This window comes from Malus domestica, chromosome 13, assembly GCF_042453785.1.
Source record: "Malus domestica chromosome 13, GDT2T_hap1".
Lineage (NCBI taxonomy): Eukaryota > Viridiplantae > Streptophyta > Magnoliopsida > Rosales > Rosaceae > Malus > Malus domestica.
Genome location: NC_091673.1, coordinates 5,002,862 through 5,024,059, shown reverse-complemented (window position 1 = coordinate 5,024,059; position 21,198 = coordinate 5,002,862). Strand labels below are relative to the sequence as shown.

General features: G+C 39.7%; 2 long non-coding RNA genes across 3 annotated transcripts; both read right to left on the bottom strand.

Moving 5' to 3' along the window:
* Positions 1-792: 792 nt before the first annotated feature.
* On the bottom strand, positions 793-1,471 carry LOC108175005 (uncharacterized). Of its 2 annotated transcripts, none has more exons than XR_011575010.1 (2): positions 1,271-1,471; positions 793-1,119 (listed from the first exon to the last, which is right to left on the bottom strand). It is a non-coding gene; the product is annotated as an uncharacterized lncRNA (long non-coding RNA). The 2 variants fall into 2 exon arrangements; XR_001791872.3 differs by having other exon boundaries at positions 883-1,119; positions 1,214-1,350.
* Positions 1,472-5,672: 4,201 nt separating this feature from the next.
* On the bottom strand, positions 5,673-8,994 carry LOC139190474 (uncharacterized). Its single transcript, XR_011574708.1, has 3 exons — positions 6,931-8,994; positions 6,693-6,847; positions 5,673-6,344 (listed from the first exon to the last, which is right to left on the bottom strand). It is a non-coding gene; the product is annotated as an uncharacterized lncRNA (long non-coding RNA).
* Between the last annotated feature and the right edge of the window lie 12,204 nt (positions 8,995-21,198).

Below are 21,198 nucleotides of genomic sequence, written 5' to 3'. Positions count from 1 at the left end.
ACTTGAAAAGGCAAAAAACAAACGCGCCCGGCAATCCCACACTGAGTGACGACAAGACGTCGATCTTAACCTGCAACACCTCTTCTGGCAACGTGTCATCGAGCACCGAAACCTGGCAGGAGTGGAAGCCCCTAGTGATTTTGAAATTGTTGCCGGCCGCGAATCTCATCTTGCCATCCTCGTCCATCTCGACTTGCTGCCACACCCGGGCCGTGCAGCCCATGACCCGCTTCGAATCATCAAACCGCGAAAGGAGAGCCGTGTAGTGCAATAGGAGTTTAACCCTATTGATTGGCTCGTGGAGTTTAACGCCGGCATTCGAGCCTTTCTCGTCACTCGTCGTCACCGTCGCAAATGTAATCGCACCCAAACCCAACCCCACTAGGAAGTGCTGAACTTGAAAGTGAGTGACTTGTTAGGGCTTGAAAGAAACGGAGGAAGATGAGGAGGATGAGAAGACTCTGAGCGTTATGGCTGTTGCACATGAAGCTTTTTTTTAATAAAAATTAAAAAAAATATCATTTTTATTATTTAAATATTTTTAATTCACAAAATACTATTTAATTTAATTTGTGGGACCTATTTAAGTGCCATATCAGTACTAAACATAGTTTTTGATAGAATTGTGATGAAAGGATCACATTGATTTGTGACATCTAATTTCAAAGACTACATTGATCGATTTTCAATTTCAGAGACAATTTTAATGAGATTGGTCAATTTAAAAAACCATTTGTAATAAAAAAACAAACAAAAAAAAACTTACCAACTTTGAAAACACAGACATAGACACATACACAAAACAACAAAAATAAAATAATAATAATAAATAAGGACAGTGGTGGGTGTGGAAAATGGGGCAACACCAAAAGCCCCATATACGACAGAAAAAGGCAAAGCCAATGAACGGGTTTGGTTTAGGGCTGGTTCGGTATGGGATACCGAACCAAAAATGGCATATCAAATCCCGAACCGAAAATTTTTGGGACGTAAATCTCAAGACCGATCCCGAACCGAAATTTCGGGATTCCCGAAATATTTTCGGTATTTCGGAATTTCCTGAAACCGAACATCATCAGAATCCAAATCGTCTTAGATTAATATTGAAATCATCCGAACCTGCATTAAAAATCCAAATTGAAATCAAAGACATAGTGATAGTGAATCAGTGAAAGATTTATGGTCGAGAAAGAAGCAGAGTGAAGAGAGGGACCTCCTCCTGACCCGAGCCCCCAATTCGAAACCCTAAGCCCCAATTCAAAACCCTAACCTCAATTCGAAATCCCACACACACAGAGAATCACTGGAGATAACCGAAGGTGGGGATGAAGCCATGAGGTGTGGTGGTAGCCGAAGTGCAGATAGTTCGTCGGAGTCAGATTGCTAGACGGTGGGTGGCTGCTAAGCTTCAAATTCGAGAAAGAGAGGGAGAGTCTGAGACTGAGTGAAGGCAGATGAGAGGCGAAATGAAATGAGAGAGAGTGAGTAGGGATGTTTGGCTTGGTTTTGGATTGGTGGAAGGAAAGGTTAGGTGGTTTCTGGGTTGTAGAGAGAGAGAGAATACGAGAGAGATGAGTGAGAAAAAATGAGAGGGATAAAGGATTAGGTAGTAGAGAGATGACTGATGAGAGACAGAAAATAGGGAAGAGAGAGACGGCTCTATCTTCAGAAAGCAAGCACCCTTGCCTTGCGTGCGTGACCCATCCCTTCCCATGTGCTTGATGCAACGTTTGTCAGCACCACACCACACACACACTGACACATATACATATATACACACACACCGACACATATACATATATACACACACACACTGACGCATAACATATACACACACACTGACGCATTCCAACACACAGACACAAACGCACACAGACACATGCACACAGACATATATATATAATATACCTAATATAATATTTCCAACACACACACAGAGACGCACAGACACATGCACACACACACATATATAATATACCTAACACATGCACACATGCACATATATATATAATATACCTAATATAAATATAATATTGCCAACACACACACACAGACGCACACAGACACATGCACACACACATATATATAATATACCTAATATAATATTAATAAAGTTCGGTTCGGGATCGGGAATACCGAAAATTTCAAATTGTAAAACCGAATCCCATACCGAACAATTCGGGATCGGTTCGGTTTCGGTACTAAAATTTTCGGGATTTTTGGTTCGGTATTTTTTCGGTTTGGTTTCGGTATGGTTCGGGATTTTCGGTATTTTTTTTCCAGCCCTAGTTTGGTTAGGTTCTGTCAGGGGCAAATTTGGAAAAAAAACATTTATTGTTAGTTGGGCTTTTAATTCAGTTCGTGAGTTTTTAAAATTGTAGGCTCTGATATATGAATAGTTATGTCCTTAAGATTAAATTTTAAGTTTTTTTGTTAAATAATAGTTTAGGGTGATTTTTGGTTAAATTGAAGTGAGCTGAAATCCTTTTCATTAAAGCTCTCTTTTAAAAATACCATCACAAACCCACATTTTTGGAGTATCTTCTCGTAGATTTGATTTCTTGGTGTTTTCTAGAGAGGGTTATTATACAAAATAGTCCTTGAGATTTGCATGATCAATAGAAATGATCTCTGAGATTGAAAATGAATAGAAATGGTCCTTGAGATTGTCCACCATCCATGATTTTAGTCATTCCGTTAAAAACTCTTCGAGCAAATTTTCAGAGTTTCGTAACTCAATCGATTCTTAACCAAATTCGACCCATAATATATCAAAATAAAGATACGAAAGTGTAGAACAAGATTATACCTATTTGGAAGCCCAATTATTGCTGAAGATGGCCAGAAAATAGCCTGAACGGTGACTAATCGGCGGGAAAACTGGAAAACTCGCTGGAAACTGGGTAAACTTTAAACGTTCATAACTTCTTCAATACTAAAAAAAATCAAGTGATTCAAAAATTAAAATCATACTTCTCAACGATACGAAGAGAATAGTATCTTTATTTACTGATAAATCACCATGGTTTTGCCAGAAAATTGCTCGAAAGTGGCTAACTTGTCCAACCAAACCACGGTGAGTTAGCCTTTAAAAAAGATACCATTCTCTTCGTCTCGTCAAGAATTATTATTTTTGTTTTTGAATCACGCAATTTCGTTGAGTATTGAAGAAGTTATGAACGTTTAAAGTTTACCCAGTTTTCTCGTAGACCAGTCACCTTTCAGGCTATTTTCAAGCCATCTCTGGCAACCATTGGGCTTTCAATAGGTATAATCTTATTCTACACTTTCCTATCTTCATTTTGATATATTATGGGCCAAATTTGATTAAGAAACGATTTAATTACAAAGTTTTGAAAATTGCCCAAAATCGTTTTTAACGGAAGGACCAAAATCATGGATTGTGGACAATCTCATGGACAATTTCTATTGATCATGCAAATCTCATGGACCATTTTTTATAATAACCCTCTAGTAGATGAGGTTTCAATTAATATAGAACGTCTCTACTTGGAAAATTATAGTGTACTAATACTGGATGTAGGGGCAATCGGGTAGGGGAACTGTGGGTCAGAGTGAGTACTTTAGATTCAGGGTGGCTACGAGACGGTTCCATTTATTTTAGAGAATAAACACGAGGGGGTGTGGGGCGGAGCAAAGACATCTAAGGCCATCTTCAACCGAATGCTGCCAAATGGCTTGTTTTAGTCTTCTGGCCCTCCAAAAAATTAATATTTTAATGAACAGTGCATGACCATATTTCTTACCATCTTCAACCGAGGGCCAAGGAGCCATAGGGCCTAACATAGCCTTGTCCAACCGAAGGCCAAACATAATTTATTATTTATAAACTACAACTTAAATTCAAATCTAGCAGCTAAGTGACGTCAGCGAGCCGTTGGATTTGAAATTTTTTGGGCTATAAATAGGGTGAATACTGGGTTATAATTCACACACCTTTGAATTCAATCTCTTTTAATTCAAGTTTGTAATGAATTTCAACTTTGGATTGTAGTACCCTAAAATTTTAAATATATGAATTAAATATTCATAATTATGAATATGTGGAGAAAATTGAAAATAAATGGATTTATGGTTATGAAAAATTGAATTGAGAACTTTTAAAGTTTTGTTTCCGGAAATTATTATAATTTACGTATTGTATTATTGAGATTTTATATTATTTTTTGGAGAAGTTATATTAATTTATTTGAGTTTAGTTTTAAATTGAACTAGTTACGAAGTTTGAAGTTTGGAAATTAATTATCTAAAATTCATAGACCTTTCAAGGTCAAAATTTATATTTTTGAATAGAGCTTAGTCTCATGAATGTGTAGGCCGAAACCGTTCATGGAACAGAGTTATAATGAAGAAGTTATTAATGATAGAAGTTGAGGGCAAAATAGTCATTTTGACATTAAGTTGGAAGGCTCCATAAAATATGGAGCAATGGGAGTGCCATGTGTGTGGTTGTGATAGAAAGGGAAGGAGAGAAAAGGGAGAAACTCAGACCAATCGGGGGAGGAAGAAAGGAGGGAGAGGAGAGAAGAAAAAAAATAGGGAAACATGTGTACCTCCCCGGACCCGACCCGACGGAAACAAGGGTCTCCTACTCCTTTTTCGGCCAAGTTCTGGCGAATTACACTGATTAAACACCTAGAAAACCCTCAACGACCTTCCTTCTTCCTATTACACCCTAAAAATCAAGAGATTTGGCATTTGAATTTGGGGAAAACCGCACCGGTGATTGCAGCAGTTTTTGCCCGATATCCACCAATTTTGAAATGATTTCATCAAATTACTACACCATTAGACTCCCCTTGAAGCATGGAACAAAGTCTAAACAGTTATAGGGACGGAGGAGCACCGAAGGTGACAGATCGAAACCAGCCATTTCAAGGGTTTCCGGCGGATCGAGATTGTTTTGAGGTGTTTCTTGGCCGAACTAGGCTTTGGCCCAAGTATGAAAGTTTCTCCCGTTGACTTGTACTACATTTCTAGGAAATTTGGTAATTTTTAGAAATAGTTGAATTTTCCGACAAGTCGAAGCGGCCAACCACCACCTACGGCGGCATGTGGGCAGCGCATGGCCAGTGGGCTGAAGATGTCTTTCTAAGTTCAATTAGATGTTCTGATTTCATAATTGATATCCGTACGACGTTGACACACCCCGATCCTAGAATCAAAGTGTGCTGGCCGTCACTTGGGCGTGACATAACCAAAAGTGCGACGCGGAGGCAATAGATAAGAGAAATACGAAGGAAATAAAACTGACCAGTACCAATAATAACCAACTAACATGTTAGAGTGAGTTTAAGTGTGAAACACACATATCCAGAGCATAAAACTAGGTGCAGTCAAGTAGGACTATAACTAAAATTACAACACCCGCAGGTGAGTCCTACATTTATGTAGTCTGTCAGTACGCCGTAGAAATCCTCGTGGGCCACCGACACCACTAACTAGAACCTGGAGGGGCGCAAAACAAAATTGAGTGGGTTAGTAAAACAAAGCTTTTCGAAAATATTTCAAATAATAACATTTCTAACCCCTCGTTGTAAAACCTGTATACTTTCCCAGAAAATAACATAATATGCTTATAATTCTTCAAATATCTCAAATCACCAATCTTTATCAAAAACTAGAAAGTATGCCACTGTATAAGCGTCAATAACAAGATAAGGATGCATCAATATAACAAGTGAAATAATGAATCAACCGGAGACCCTGCAGTTGGTCTTGTACGGTTAATTTAATAGCTCAATATCCAACCAACCAGAGTCACCACAATGACCTGTACGGCACTACTCTGCACATAAATCGAAACTACCTGAAGTAGCTTGTACGATAAGAAAGGTGTAAGAATACGCTCTAGTGATTCTCTCATCAACATTTGTATAATAATCTAAAATCACTTACAAGTCGGAACCACCTCTCATGGTTTGTACGACATGTCTGAACCCTCTAATGGTCTGTACGACATGCACCTACTTGGGTCCAAGGTGAGCGTGTAGTGCGGGGTGAATAATATAAGCACTAATACCAAAGGTGCAGGTTATGAGCTCTCAACACAATTCACATCACAATAATTCACATGATTAACATAAAACTCACCTGATACTCACATGTGCGTCCACAACACCATTTAACATATATACGCAACAATTATCAATTCATATAATGTATGCATGGCATTTTAAAACACATTTCATTTAAATTCAATTTCTGGGAAAAACCAATAGTATATAGGTAAATACAGAAAATACTGCCCACTCACTGGTAAGTCGAAGGGTCGTAACCCCCGTGACGTCCTTGAATGCGCTCGTTCTCGGAATAGGTATCACCTATATGTGAAACAACTATAAAAACATTATTTAAAGCATACAACCAACAATACGTAATAACTTCTCATACGATGCTCAATTTGGGTATATGAATATACCACAGTGACCTACTCGCCGTCACGAACATCGAGGAATTTTTAGAATAATTTTTGGACTTGTCACACACCCCCACACGCCAAGATAAGCACGGGTCCACACGCGTCATCCCCTACCTGCAGTCGTCGGAAAAACTCGCCGGCACCGGAAACTAGGCAGACTTGTAATCGCCATTTTCTCGCTCAATTCTCAACCATTTTCCATGAAATTTTCACCAAAACTTCACAAATGACAAGAGGAAGAAGGCTATACCTTTAAAAACTTCCAAATCCTTCGAAATCACGTCGGGAAATTTCACCCAAAACTGGCCACCTTCGAACCTTGTGATCCCGACGTCCAAAACTTCCAAACGAACGTCCCCGAGCTTCGTAAGAACCTCCTAAAGCTGACCATGAGCTTGGATTGTCCTAAAAACCAACCATTACAAAGTTCGTGAACAATACTCAAATCGGACCTCGAGTTTTCAACGTGAAATCGAGAGATTTCTTACCTAAAATGGGTATGGGTGAGTTCGTAGGGTCCTCACGAGTACAATGGTGCCCTTGAAACCTTCGATCCGTGCTTGGATGATCATGGGTGAATGTGTCCATACGGTTTCGAGAGGAAGAGAGAGAGAGAGAAACTGAGAAGGAAGAGAGAAAGCATGGGATGATTGTCCTGCATGTGTGTGGTCCATCCAAAACAATTACAATCCCAATTCTTAAGTCCCTAACCACACAAATTGAATACCATTTTAATCTATTTAAACTTTTCCAAGAATATAAGGAGAGTATACATTTAACAATTGACATGTCACACGTACCTTAGCAACCGTTAAGGGCAATTCCGTCATTTCATATCAACGAATATGAAATTCCAGAACGGGCTGTGACAGACGTGGTTTGATTGTTTGAACTTAGTTTCATTACGATACATCACTTGATCAAAATTGAATCGACGATCCGACAGTTGGATTGTCACGAAACTTTAATGCGTTATAAAACATAATATTTGAGGATAGCTGGAACTGACGAATCGGAATCCGATAAACGGATCTTTCCGAATTGGATTAGTCACAGCTCGTCCCGAGAAATAATTATCGTTGATGTGAAAAGACTAATTTACCCTTGGACGTTTAAATGTGTGGTGAGTGATTTGTTTTGAGATGTGGTGTGAGAATTACTTGACACACAAATTAAACCCTCTTTTTGACAATTGTAGTATAGATGTAAGTAGGGTATCGTTCTAGGCCGGGGATTAGGAGGGATTGCTAATCTATTCTAAATTAATTTAAAAATATTAAATAAGACTCAAGGACACAAAACTAGGCTAAAAACTCTAATAACTCGAAACACACTTAAAATGACTCAAAATAATGGAAACACTCAATTTAAACACTAGGGACTGAAATGGACGGAAATTAAATTAAAAAACTAACAATAAAGAAAACTAACTAAATAATATAATTTAATAATGGATGGGTGTTTGGTTTTGATGAAAAGTAAATTAAACTTAATTAAATTACAGAATTGACAAAAACATAAAATTAAGGTAAAATGATAATTGACGGACTAGCTAGAGGGTTCTTCTCCACACATGACACATATGCAACCTAAATTGATTTTCAGTTGTTCTTTCAATAAATTGTAAATCACAATGTTCCAAGTTAATTAGGTCCGCTTAAATTAACTCTTAGATTTCCCTAGATTCATTGGATTGAATGGAATACGCATTACAACCAAATTATTCCTCATCAAAGTCCCTAACTATGGAATACGCATGATAGAGACATTCAACAAAGATCATTAAGTTCAACGGAAATCATAAACATTGACTAAGCATTCATAACTATGGAATACGCATGTTAATCCAGCCTAGAATTCACTTAACACGATTGTGGATAACAACCTTCACTACTTGTGAATATAAGTTCATAACGATTAGGTGAAATTCACTTATATTCTAGCATCAAATTCATGCATGTAAATTAAGTATGCATCCTTAATCAACATACAAAAATAAGTTATCAATCAAGCAGTTAAGCAAATTAAATCACAACTCAGAAATCACAACTGAAGGTAATCAATTCATATTACAAATATATTCATGGTTTTGAATTAACCTCTAGCCAAAATAAATTTAATTACACATTATTAAAACAAAAATAAAATATAAGTATTGGAAAGATTTAACCGAGAGAGAGGAGAGTGTTTGCTGCTTCTGTCTGTCTGACTTCTCTGTTTTCTGACTTGCCTCCATGCTCAAGCTGCCAAATGGCAGCTCTTCTCCTCTGCCCCGCGTCACCTCTCGCTGCTCACCTCTCGGTGCTCCCTCTTATTTTCTGCGCCACTCTACTTTTCTGTCCTCTTCGGTTTTTGTTTTTCAAGGCTGCCAAAGGCAGCGTTATTTTACCGCACAGTCTCGCTGTGCTTTCCTGCGCTGCTCAGCTGCAAAGGCAGCTTTTCTTTTCTTTTCTGTCCGCGCCTCCCTTCACTGCATCACGCTGCACGTTTTTATTCTCCTGGTTCCGAGGCTCCCACTTCACATGCTGCCAAGGAGCTGCTTACCTCCACCAACCACGCTGCACTCAGATTCTTTTTGTTTATTCACTCCACTAGCTGCAAATGCAGCTTCTCTTTTGCTCTCCACCTCACGCTGCACTCATTCTTTTTGTTTATTTCCTTTTCTGAGCCGCCCCAAAAGCTTCCCACCTTAACATATTACATATAATAATAGAATTAAACACACCATTCTTCCAGCAAATTACAGCAAAACCATTTCAAACAGCTTTTAATTACATAAACAACCACAACAGAAATTGTAACAATCCATAAACTATCAGCAATATAAAGTTAAATACCAAAAAGAAAATAGAAAGAGTCACATTAATACATTATTTAAAACTCATTTGTGCTATTTTTATTTTCTTTGCATAACAAATCCTATAAACACAAAAATAACGTAAATAGCTCGAAAATATAAGGAACTAACTAAGAAAAGACGAGTGAATTTGAAGTAAAAATATATATAAATATGATCCGATCAAGATGGTTAATTAAGCTTCTCCTAAGTTTTTGGAACCACTTAGGAACTAAGAAGCTTTGGTTGTGATTAGGTTGTTGACTAGTTTTGGACCACACACATCACTTATCCATTCTCTCTCTCTCCCGTACTCTCTCTCTCGATTTTCACTCTCTCTCTCTCATTCTTCATACGAAAAAGCTTCAACTCACCCCAAACCTTGTAGATCGACGGTGTAATTGTCACCATTGTGTTCCTCGTGGTGATACGAAAGGTTTGACACCAGTTTTAGGTAAGTAATCATTCGAAAACTCGTAAACCCGTAACCCAATTTTCATGCACTGTTCATACTCACGTAAAACCTTGTGTTTTAGGGAAATATAAGCTCATATGAAGCTTAATGAGGTCCTCACGAGTCTCGGGGTAGTTCGTTTGAGGAATTTGGATGTCGGGATCGCGAGAAACGGCGAGTTGCAGTTTTGGTCGAAATTTCGAAGCTTCCCCGACATGATTTCGTGAGATTTGAAGCTTCAAATTGGTATAACGCCATTCTTCTCACTCTAAGCTTTCATATGGTTCAAATTTCGTGAAAAATGGCTGAAAAACAAGTGAGAACAAAGGTTTTAAAGTTTTACCCAGTTTTTCAGCGACCGGCGACTCGCCGGGGACGAAGACAGAATCTTCGTCAGTTTTGACGGAATATGCTGACGTCGTCAGTTAGTTTGGACGGTTACCATTGGACTTAACGAAATATTCTGGGGAATATTCCTAACGGCAGTTAGGGAATCCACTGCACGTGGCCGCGTGTTTTGCCGTGCGTTCGCCGGCTCGTGAGGGTTCCAAAAATTAATCTAAAAATTTGGGGATGATCCTGAGGTTGTGTAGGTCACTGTGGTATATTCATATACCCATTTTGAGCTATGTATGAGAAGTTATTAGCTAGTTTTGCTTATGTGCTTTAAAATAACGTTTTTATAGTTAATTCGCATATAGGTGAGACTTATCCCGAGGACGAGCGTATCCACGGGCGACTCGAGGGTTACGACCCGTCGACATACCAGTGAGTGGGCTTTTGTTTTCAGTATATATTTATATACTTGATATATTTCCCATAAATGCATTTTTAAGGAAAGTATGCTTTGAAATAATATGCCAAATGCTTTTATATTCTGAATACGCATTTCATGGTTACATATATATATATATATATATATATATATATATATATATATATATATATATATATATATATATATATATATATAAGTGTGGTGTTGTGGAGGCACATGTAAGTTCAGGTAAGTTATATTTGGTTATATGAATAATTGATTGTGGAGCAAATAATATTCACTAGGCGACACGTGGACTTTTGAACATAAGAGGACAAAAATACCCTTGAGGCATACCGGGATTCCTACGCGCGAGCAGTGGGCAATCATTTTTCAACCAAGTCAAAAGTGCCCAAAATAGGTATCAACTTAAAACCTAATTTATTCATATATTTCCCATTTCATTATTTAGCTAATCAATTAGCTAAATAATATACTTATTCCTTTCATATTTCCTCAAATCATAATAATTGACTAATTAAGGGATTAATTAACTAATCAATCCCTTAATTATCAATTTGAAACATCCACCCAAACCTAAAAATACTAGAGGGCCGGCTATCCCATTCAAAACCTAAACCATTACCTTTTTTGTTACCTTTTCCCACCATTTCTTCCCTTTTATTAGCCAATCAATACCATAATTACTATAACATTTATTTTCATATTTAATTAGCAAATTAAAGTGGCTAATTAAACCACAAACTAACCAAAAACCCACTAGGCCGGTCATGCCCTATTTTTCCTGTTGGTGGCTGCCATTTTCTCCCCCTTTGTGTGACATTCAAATAGCTAGTAAATTAGGTTATTACTATTTGCTAATTAACTAGCCAATTATTTCCATAACTCCCTAAAATAACTAGCCCATTATCTCCATAACCCCCCAAAATAAATCATCCTTTCCTCTCCTATAAATTGGGTACCATTTTCACAAAACACTAATTGAAAACCTCTTGCAAAAAATCACAAACACTCTAAACACTATTTCTCTCTAAAATTCTAACTTTGGCATCGGAGGTTCTTCGGCCAAAGCCCCCCCCATTCATCGTGGGCGTGTGAGGCTTTTGGCCTTAACCTAAGGTGCTAGTTGTTTTGTAGGTGCAAAATCGTCCAAGATCGAGGAGGAGAAAATTTGCATCCACATTGATGATATGACATGTGATTGAAAATGTTGAGTTCATAAAACTGCACCTAGGGTGATTGTGATTTAGCCAGAAATGTGAAGTACATGCCTGTTTATTTACGTCACCTCCCGCACTATATGCTCATATTGGATCCAATTTAAGTGCACAGTCTTGTCGGGCAGACCTTAATTATGGTTCTGACTCGTAGGTGACTAGCGATTTATCGCCCGGCTATTATGAGAGAATAAAATTGAGCATAACTATATTACACCCAATCTTGTTGTACATACATTTTTAGTGGTTCTGACTTATGTGCAGTATATTTCCGTATAGGTCATTGTAGTGACTTCTGCTAGATTGACTTAGAGCTATGAATTCAGCCGTACAGACTACCACAGGAGTTCTGGCTAACATATCATATTTCTATGAATTTATTCTTAACTGAATTGCTTACTCTGTTATATATTGGCATGGTATATATTTGAATATGATTATGTGAAGCATGAATTGGATTGATATAATTTCATATATATATATATATATATATATTATGTATATGCTTATATTCTGATTTTGGGAAAAATTATACATGTTTTACAGTGAGGGATTAGATATGTTGATAATGAAATGGTTTTGTAAAACATTTGTTTTTGCCCACTCATGTTTTCTGTTTTGCGCCCCTCTAGGTTTTAAGTAAGCTTGATGTTGGTGGCTTGAGGACGTCAGCGGTTTTGACCTATCTAAATAATAGTAGGATATTCCCGGTATTGTATAACTAGTACTTGCCTACTGGACTGCACCTAGACTTATTATGCTCTGATTATAAGTGTTTACTGTTGTAACTAACTCCTATCACTTCATGTTTAGTAGTGCACTCTAGTAATCCGGTTTTTAATTATTCGTATAATTCTTATCTTTATTGCTTCCGTACTGTGCACATGGCTACGTCACTCTCACGTGACGACTAGCATGCCATGATCTCAGTCGGGGTGTGTCAGGATTTCTAAGTTGTAAAATAAATTGTCGACCGCCACCTAATCCTAGTAATTGGCGAAGATCCAACCGTTGGATCGCTGTGAGAATATAGTGTGTTATTCTATAAGCATAATGTGGACTTTAAGAAGTTATAGATGGGCAGATCTTCCAGATCTAATTACGTAGGGTTGTGGACCCTACAGTTGATCGAGAGTTGACTTTGGTCAACATGGCTCGTAACGTTCTGAATATTAATTTAATAGTACAGGATACTAAGTGAGGTCTTGTGGGCCTACAATGGTTAGAGAGTGACTCAGATTTATGTGATGTAGTTATTATCTTGATTTCTTACATTAATATTGTTTGTAAATATGAAAGGGTTACATAAATGTGATTTCCATTTAAATGTGATTTTTATTATATATTTAACCATGAAATGATCGAATTTGAATTATGGTGATTAATAGAATATTAATTAACCACGATTTTATTTAAAGAATGAATGGTGAACTACAAAGGGCTTGATCTCGCTTAAGGGTACGTAGGCAGTCTAACAAGGGTTAAATGCAGCCTTAAATAATCGAGAATTAATATTTTGTTGAGAAGTTGTTTTAATAGAAGGAATTTGGGGATTAAATTGATAATTTAATTGTATGTTTTGATAATTAAAATATGAATATAGTTTTGTAGGAAATAAGAAATTGAAGTAAAGAATTGTGAGTAATGGTAGTGAAACTAACAAGAGTTTTAAATTAGGATTATCATCGAAATTATTTCCCAAAAATAAGTATTTCGAGGTAGGGCGTTACATGGATCCTCTTCGGATTCCAACTGGGGGGTCCTTGTCACATCCCGGCCCAGGACGGACCACTTCCCGAGCCCGCTCCACCACCGTAGCACGATATTGTCCGCTTTGGGCTTACCATTCCCTCACGGTTTTGTTTTTGAGAACTCATGAGCAACTTCCCAGTGGGTCACCCATCCTGGGAGTGCTCTGACCTCCTTCTCGCTAACTTTGGAGTTCCGACGGAACCCGAAGCCAGTGAGCTCCCAAAAGGCCTCGTGCTAGGTAGGGATAGGAATATACATTTAAGGATCACTCCCCTGGGCGATGTGGGATGTTACAATCCACCCCCCTTAGGGGCCCGACGTTCTCGTCGGCACACCATGGCTAAGGTTAGGCTCTGATACCAATTGTCACATCCCAGCCCGGGGCGGACCACTTCCCGGGCTCGCTCTATCACCGTAGCACGATATTGTCCGCTTTGAGCTTACCATTCCCTCACGGTTTTGTTTTTGAGAACTCATGAGCAACTTCCCAGTGGGTCACCTATCCTGGGAGTGCTCTGGCTTCCTTCTCGCTTAATTTCGGAGTTCCGACGGAACCCGAAGCCAGTGAACTCCCAAAAGGCCTCGTGCTAGGTAGGGATAGGAATATACATTTAAAGATCATTCCCTTGGGCGATGTGGGATGTTACAGTCCTCATCCAAGTCCAAATTGGAAGAAAAACAGGCGCAAATCCGATGAGAAGATGATGAGTCTGATGAAGAAGATGAAGCATGGCGCAACACACAATATGTGGCAGTTATGGCTGCGGTCATGATGTGTCAGCCAATTGAGGAATAACGTCAACGGGGTGGCTCAGTTGCTAGTTGCTCTTACAAACCACGAAGCAGAGCGATGACGCATGCCAATTTGATGAACAACCACTTCAACCCCAACTCGGTGTACACATAAGAGGATTTCATATGTCGTTTTCGGATGAGGTGTCATGTCTTCCAGTGTTTACTTCGTGATATCCAAAAGGTCAATCCATACTTTCGACAGAAGCGGAATAAAACAGGCCGCCATGGTTTCTCACCTTATCAGAATGTTACTGTTGCACTCTGAATAATGGCTATGACTTCCCAACTGATTCGATGGATGAAACTCATGGTATGTTTGAGTCTACACCCTTTAATACTCTTGTTGAATTCTGTGACACAATTGTTTAACTTTACAAAGACGAGTACCTCCGCGAGCCAAATCAAGAAGATTTGGATTGGCTCATTCGTAAATCTGAAGACTGTGGGTTTCCGGGCATGATAGGGTCATTAGACTGTATGCATTGGGATTGGAAGAATTGTCCCACCGAATGGCAATGAGGTTTCAGCGGAAGGTCGAGAAAGGCAACTGTTGTGTTAGAGGCCGTTGCCTCGTATGACACATGGATTTGGCATACTTTCTTTGGAGTCCCTGGATCCAAAATGACATTACAGTTATTGGGCATTCACCCATTTTCAATAGCCTGATGGAAGGTAAATCACCTCAACTTGACTACTACATCAATAGCCATTAGTACAATATGAGGTATTACTTGGCAGATGACATCAATCCAAAATGGGCAACACTTGTCCAAGCAATTCCAAACCTTGCGAATGATGCTGAAAAGTTGTTTACCTTACACTAAAAGGCATACCAGAAATATGTTGAGAAAGCTTTCGGTATTCTACAAGTATGGTGGAAGATCATCAGCGAACCGGCAAAATGGTGGAGTCGGGAAAATTTGGACTCCATCATGATGTCTTGCATCATATTACACAACATGATTGTGGAGAATAAACGGGATGGGTATATTGATGGAGAGTCTGATGACGACCAAGATGATCCAAATAGGTCAAGAATGGCTCATGTAAAAATATATGATGGGCCTAATTTGCCTTTCAATCTAATAACTGGTAGTATCTCTTTAAATGAGTACACGAGGCACTATAGAATGATACGTTCCCGTGCCACAAACAAGTACCTACAACATGATCTTATTGCACATCTTTAGGCCAAAAGAAGCATTAAATAGGTGTTTAAGTTTTATGTTGTTAAATGTTTTTAAAAATGTTGTTTAAGTTTCGTGTTGTTAAATGTTTTTTTTTTATGTTGTATAATTTTTATGCCCTTTCATGTTATTTAATATTGCTTAATATTGTTTAATAATGTTATGTAATGTTTAATGGTTTAGGAAGTTATAGGGGAAAAATAGATTTTTTAAACAAATTTTGTTATAAAAAAAGGGTTAGCTAACGTCAACTAGTTATAGTTGGGATTTGAAATGTGGCCGGGCTCGGGGCTACCCGGTTGGCCCTTTGACTCGTTTTTCCAGTGGGGCCCATGAGCCATTTGGCCTGACCTCAGTTGGAGATGATTTTCGGACTATTTTTCATCTTCTGACCCTCTGGACCCTTCAATTAGAGATGACCTAAGGGGACGGCCGAATCCAAATGTATAGCAGACATGCCTTGGATCGACACGTGTGTGATTATAATGAATGGAAGAAACTAAAGGATATGTTATCCATCATCCTCTACCCGGGTCCAGAACTCCAGAATCTTAGTTGACTTTGTTCGTGGCTGGAATTTTCGTGGGGGATGCTTCCTGTCCGACGAGCACACAGCTCCCCGAGAGGTCGGCGCCGGTTGATGGTTTCTATCGGGCTCCTGCTTTATTGGCGGGCTTGTTGGGCAAGTCTGAAAGAGAAGGACAAAGTTAACTTTGAAAGGTGCCTTTGTGAGGCCTTAGGTGTAGGCCTTGAGGCTTCACAATCAAGATTAACCTTTAAGTGCTCAGGCGTGCCACTGCCATCTTCAACATGACAGATGTAGAACAGATGTTTTTATTTCTTCAAGGTTTGTAGGACTCGATCAGACCTGAAATGGGGTGCATCAGTATTGAGAAGATATCATTGGTTCTCTGACCAGGCCTTTCAAGATGCTCTTGGGGAAGATGCCACTTCTTCTTGTAGGGAAAAATTTATTAGTTGCATTCAATCAAGAGATATGGCCTGGGGAGTTTGGGGCAATCGGTATGATCGAGGGTTGGAGGTGTATCATCCCAATTTTTGCAGTAGGCAATTAGGCTTTAGGCAAGCCATCCCTATCCCATTCTTTGACTCCGTTCATTGTGGCACTTCTTTTCGTTTAGCATCTCCATCTGAGGCGACCTTTAAGGCTGCCCGACGCAGTCTTGAAGTCATGAGTCAGGCTGCCCGAAAGTCCATCATCCTCAATTTTGAATGCACTTCACTATTCTCTTCTTGGTATGAAGACAAATGGACCAAGAAATATGGAGGAGACTTGAGAGAAACTCATGATCGCTTGTTCGGTCAACTTTCTCTTAAATCATACCCTAGTTCGGGCGAACTTGAAAATTGGAAGGAGATGATTCAAGAGAAGAATCGAGTCCTTCTGATAGGTATCATTTCTGCTTATCTTGATTCCATAATCCTTCCCTTAAACCCTTTTAACTTTTTCCCTTCTTAACCCTACAGCCTAAGTGGATGTTGAATCCGTCCCTACTGAGTTTGAGGATGACTTAGCTGATGCAGCAGTTCTTCATGGAGATGCGGCGGAGGCTGAGAGGCGAGAAGCTGGAGAAGGTGGGGATGTTTCGGAAGATTCAGGAGCTGAAAAAGAAGCGCCCGAAGCTACCATCCAAATGTCCAGGCGAAGGAAAGCAGTCGTGATTGAGAACTCAGATTCTGATCCTGCATCGCCCCCCCAAGACTAGACGACGAATTCCTACTCCTACTAGAAAGAGTAAGAGAACCAGAACCGTCCAACCTATCAAGTCGTCAGACCCACCTACTCCAGTTGTTGAGGCGGGCAGAAAGAAGCAAAAATCTTCAAGTAAGTTGTGTTCCCTTCAGTTAGGCTGCCATTTTTCTTCTTTATCTTGATTCCATGTTTTTCTTCAACACAGGACCTGAAGCATCAAAGAAACCAACCATCGCCTCAAAGGATGAACCCTTAGGAGCTGCAATGTATAAAAAGGCTGAAGAATTGAGAAACCTCACCCTTAAAAAACTTGAGGTATAGTCTACTCTTATGTCTGCATAGTCTTTCTTGCTTACAAAAAACCTGAGTATGGTTACTTGAGTCAGGCTGTAAGACACGAGAAGCTTCATCTGCCCGAGGTCTCTTCACCATTTGCTCAAGAAACAGATATCTCTCCCTCCCGGGTTGATCCTTCAGAGGTATACTCCATTTTTTAAACCTTAGGTAACTTTATGATTTTTTGGGATAATGCCTGATCTTTTTCTTTCTTCTGACTTCATCCAGGTCGGGGTATCTACCCCCTTGCCTAGGCAAGGTTCTCATTTGATTTCTCCTTCTGTCCTGGAGGCAACTCCATATTCTCAATTGGATCAATCCACGGGAGTAATGTTGCACTTTGTGGATGAGGACAGTAATTTGGTTAGTAACCATCCTTACAATGAATTCCTGCACATTGTTTCGATATTCACTTCTGTTTATTTCTTCTTTAGCCTCCTTCAATACAAACTTCATCAGTGGCAATAAGAACAAGTGACGAACCCATAGTCCCTGAGATTCATGTAACTTCAGAAGCGACTACTCTACAGGTATTTGCCTGCCCGACAGTTACCCTTGATAAACCTCCTTCATCCCCTCAGGGTCGAACTTTGGTAAGGAGAAATTTCCTTCTTGTTCTTCTCTTACCATCTGCTTACTAACCATTACTGCCTTTCCTGTGTACTTCCAGGGTATTGGTGAAGGTTTAGGCGCAGTTTCTTCTTTCCATGTTAGTGGCAGGGAGTCTTCCCCTCAAGCAGGAATTAGTACTCTTCCTTGTGAGACTCCAAGGCTTAGTCAAGTATATCTCATCCTCCCCGAACTTTCCTTTATTCCTTCATTCCAAATTGTCTATTAACAATCTGATCTTCTTTTGGTCTTTACAGCGAGTTCCTGAAGAAACTTCTCCTCCTCATTTGGTTCGTAAACCAAAGCTCCATCGACCTCATTTAGCTATTGGGAGTGCTGGGATGGTTCATCCTGGTATGGAGAAGGTCGGAGAGCTAAAAATTGCCCCATCAGTAGCCGCTACTTCATTAGAGGAAACTGGAGTGCAAAGTCCCCCTCCTGCTTCTCTGGCTTCAAAAACTGCTAAGTTGCCCGAACTGTTTGAAAAATTCGGGCAGCTCGAGACAAGGCTGAAATCTTCGAAGCATTCCTCACCTTCAGGTTTTCTAGAGCAAAAACGAGTTTTCCAAGAATGGGCAAGGAAGGATTTCTCCGCTTCATTTAGTTTTAAGGCCCTTCATGATCTGGAAAAGGTTACAAGTGAGCTTTTCAGAGCCGGCCAACTGTCAAAAACCCAACATAATTCCTTCTTCTCCTTCTTTGAAAATCTGAGGGCTCTTCGGGATCAACATAAGAGGGTAGAAAGACAAGCTAATCGTGTAAGATGCTTCCAGGAGAAGGAATCATGTACTTCGGCTCAGGTAGACAAGTTGATGAATGATGGTTCATTGACGAAAGAAAGAATTGGAGTGGTGACTGCTGAAATCCAAAAACTAGAAGAACGACTGGTTGTTCTCAAGGCTGAGCAAGCAGCTCTTCTGGACACCATCGAAAATCAAATCGAAGAAGTGAAGAAAACTAACTCGGAGTTGGAGCATTTTAGATCTCAGCTTGCAAATAGCCACACTGTCCTGGCCGAACCTAGTAGGATTTTTACAATTATGGGAATATATCACTCCCAAATAATCACCATGAGTGAAGATGTAAAACTACTAGATTAGGACCACTTGTAACTCCTCTCTTATTGGAATGAACATGTACTTGTCTTTTGCTCGCTTTACTTCTGGCCCATATCCAAACTTCTTTCGGGCAACTCTTTGCCCCCTTGTTTACTTTCTTCTTTATTGGAGCGAGGGTGTTGTGACAACCCGAGATCCATCTCCCTTTGTTGTACCAGCCGATGACACTGGGTTCTCCATCTAAACCAGATGGATCGTGTTGATAGAAACCTCAGGGAAATGATTGGTATCAACCATCATGCTAGCTTGTGACTTGTCAAGTAACAAATTTCCCTTCACTATAAGGTTTTGCACCCAGTCTCTGAACTGGACATAATTAGTTATAGAATGGTTGAAGGTATAGTGTAACTTACAATACTTCTTTCCCCTCAGCTCTTCTGGTTTGGGCATCTTTTTTGTACTGTCGGGTACAATCACTCTTGCCCGCACCAGCTCTTCATAGATCTCAGGTGCTTTGGTCAGATCGAACGAATAGCTCTAATCTTTGGGAGGTTTTATGGGGACAAAACCTCCATCGTTCATCACGATCTTCTGGTTTTTGATGAGCTGAACTAATCATTTCACTGTCAAGGGTTTGAAAGGTGTAGTCATCTCAGCAGCACACACCTCGATCTTCTCTCTATCATGATTGTCCTTCCGCTCTGGCCCAATTTCTCCCACCTCCACATGATGAATTGTAGCTTTGTTTTTGTAGAATGGGGGAGTTTTGGACGTATGCTTCACCTGTTATTCTTCTAGCAATAGCTTCTCATATCTTGTGGCAGCAATGACTAACTCATGTAGCTCATTAATTTTTGTATCATAAAATCTTTTCCTCAAAGGTAATTTTAGCGCCCTTTGAGCAATTGATATGAGCTGAGCTTGGTTAACAGGGAATTGACACCTCATCCTCGTCTTCCTGAACCTCATCATGAAGTCCTCTGTGGACTTATGCTCGTATTGTTTAACTTCAACCAGATCATTAATAGTCATCTCTTGTTCTATTATGTAAAATTGTTCATGGAAAGCCATCTCCATTTGCCCCCAGTTGGCAATAGAGTTAGGGGGTAATAAAGAATACCATTGGGATGCAAGTTCTGCCAACGAATTCCCAAACAACCTTAACTTGTAGTTTGGGTTGTCCTCATACGCCACACAGTAATTAGAGAACTTGAAAATATGATCTCTGGAGAACACACTGTTGTCTTCACCCGTGAATGTTGGGAATGCGGGCATCTTGAAGTTAGAAGGAAATGGATTCTGTTCATCGATGTATTCAGGATAAGGCTTTTGATAAATAATCCTGAACGCTAGGCGAGCTCGTGGTTGAGCATTTTGGACTACTGCCCTCCTCAATTCGGCCAACTCATCCCTTAGTTGTTGAGTAGCTATATTAGTCTGGAAAAGAAGGGCGGACTCGTCCTTCGGGCTTCGGTCATTGCCAATGAATGCCTCTTTCTTCGACTCAGGCTTTCTCCAGCTAGCTCCCCCTCCTTTATGAGCCAACGGGGGTGGCCTATAAGGAAGAGGTTTGTCCGAGGCTGCAGAGCTTTCTTTTTTGCTGGACTTTCCTGTTATTATGAGCATCCCATACTTTGTCCTCTCCTGCTCGCTTTGCTTCCTGCTATTAAATGTTAACAACGGGAAGCTAGGAAACTCCTTTTCCAGGACCGGCTCTATCACGGGTTGACAACCTTCAGGAACTACTTTCTTCTTTCCCCTATCCGTTTCTTCCTCTAATAGTGGAAATAGAGGAATAACTGGCTCACTTCTGATAGTGACCTAGCTCATCCCATTTCCTTGAGCCCCTTTTGGAGTGGAAAACTCCAGATCGAGCCTTCTTTGTAGATTCCCTGTTAAGGTACATAATCTATTGACCTCCCCCTTGTTTCCAACGAGATTTTTTCCATGCTTCTCAATACTTGTATCATGGTAGCCTGCAATTCCTCATTAGTTCCTTTTCCTTCCGACCTCCTGGATG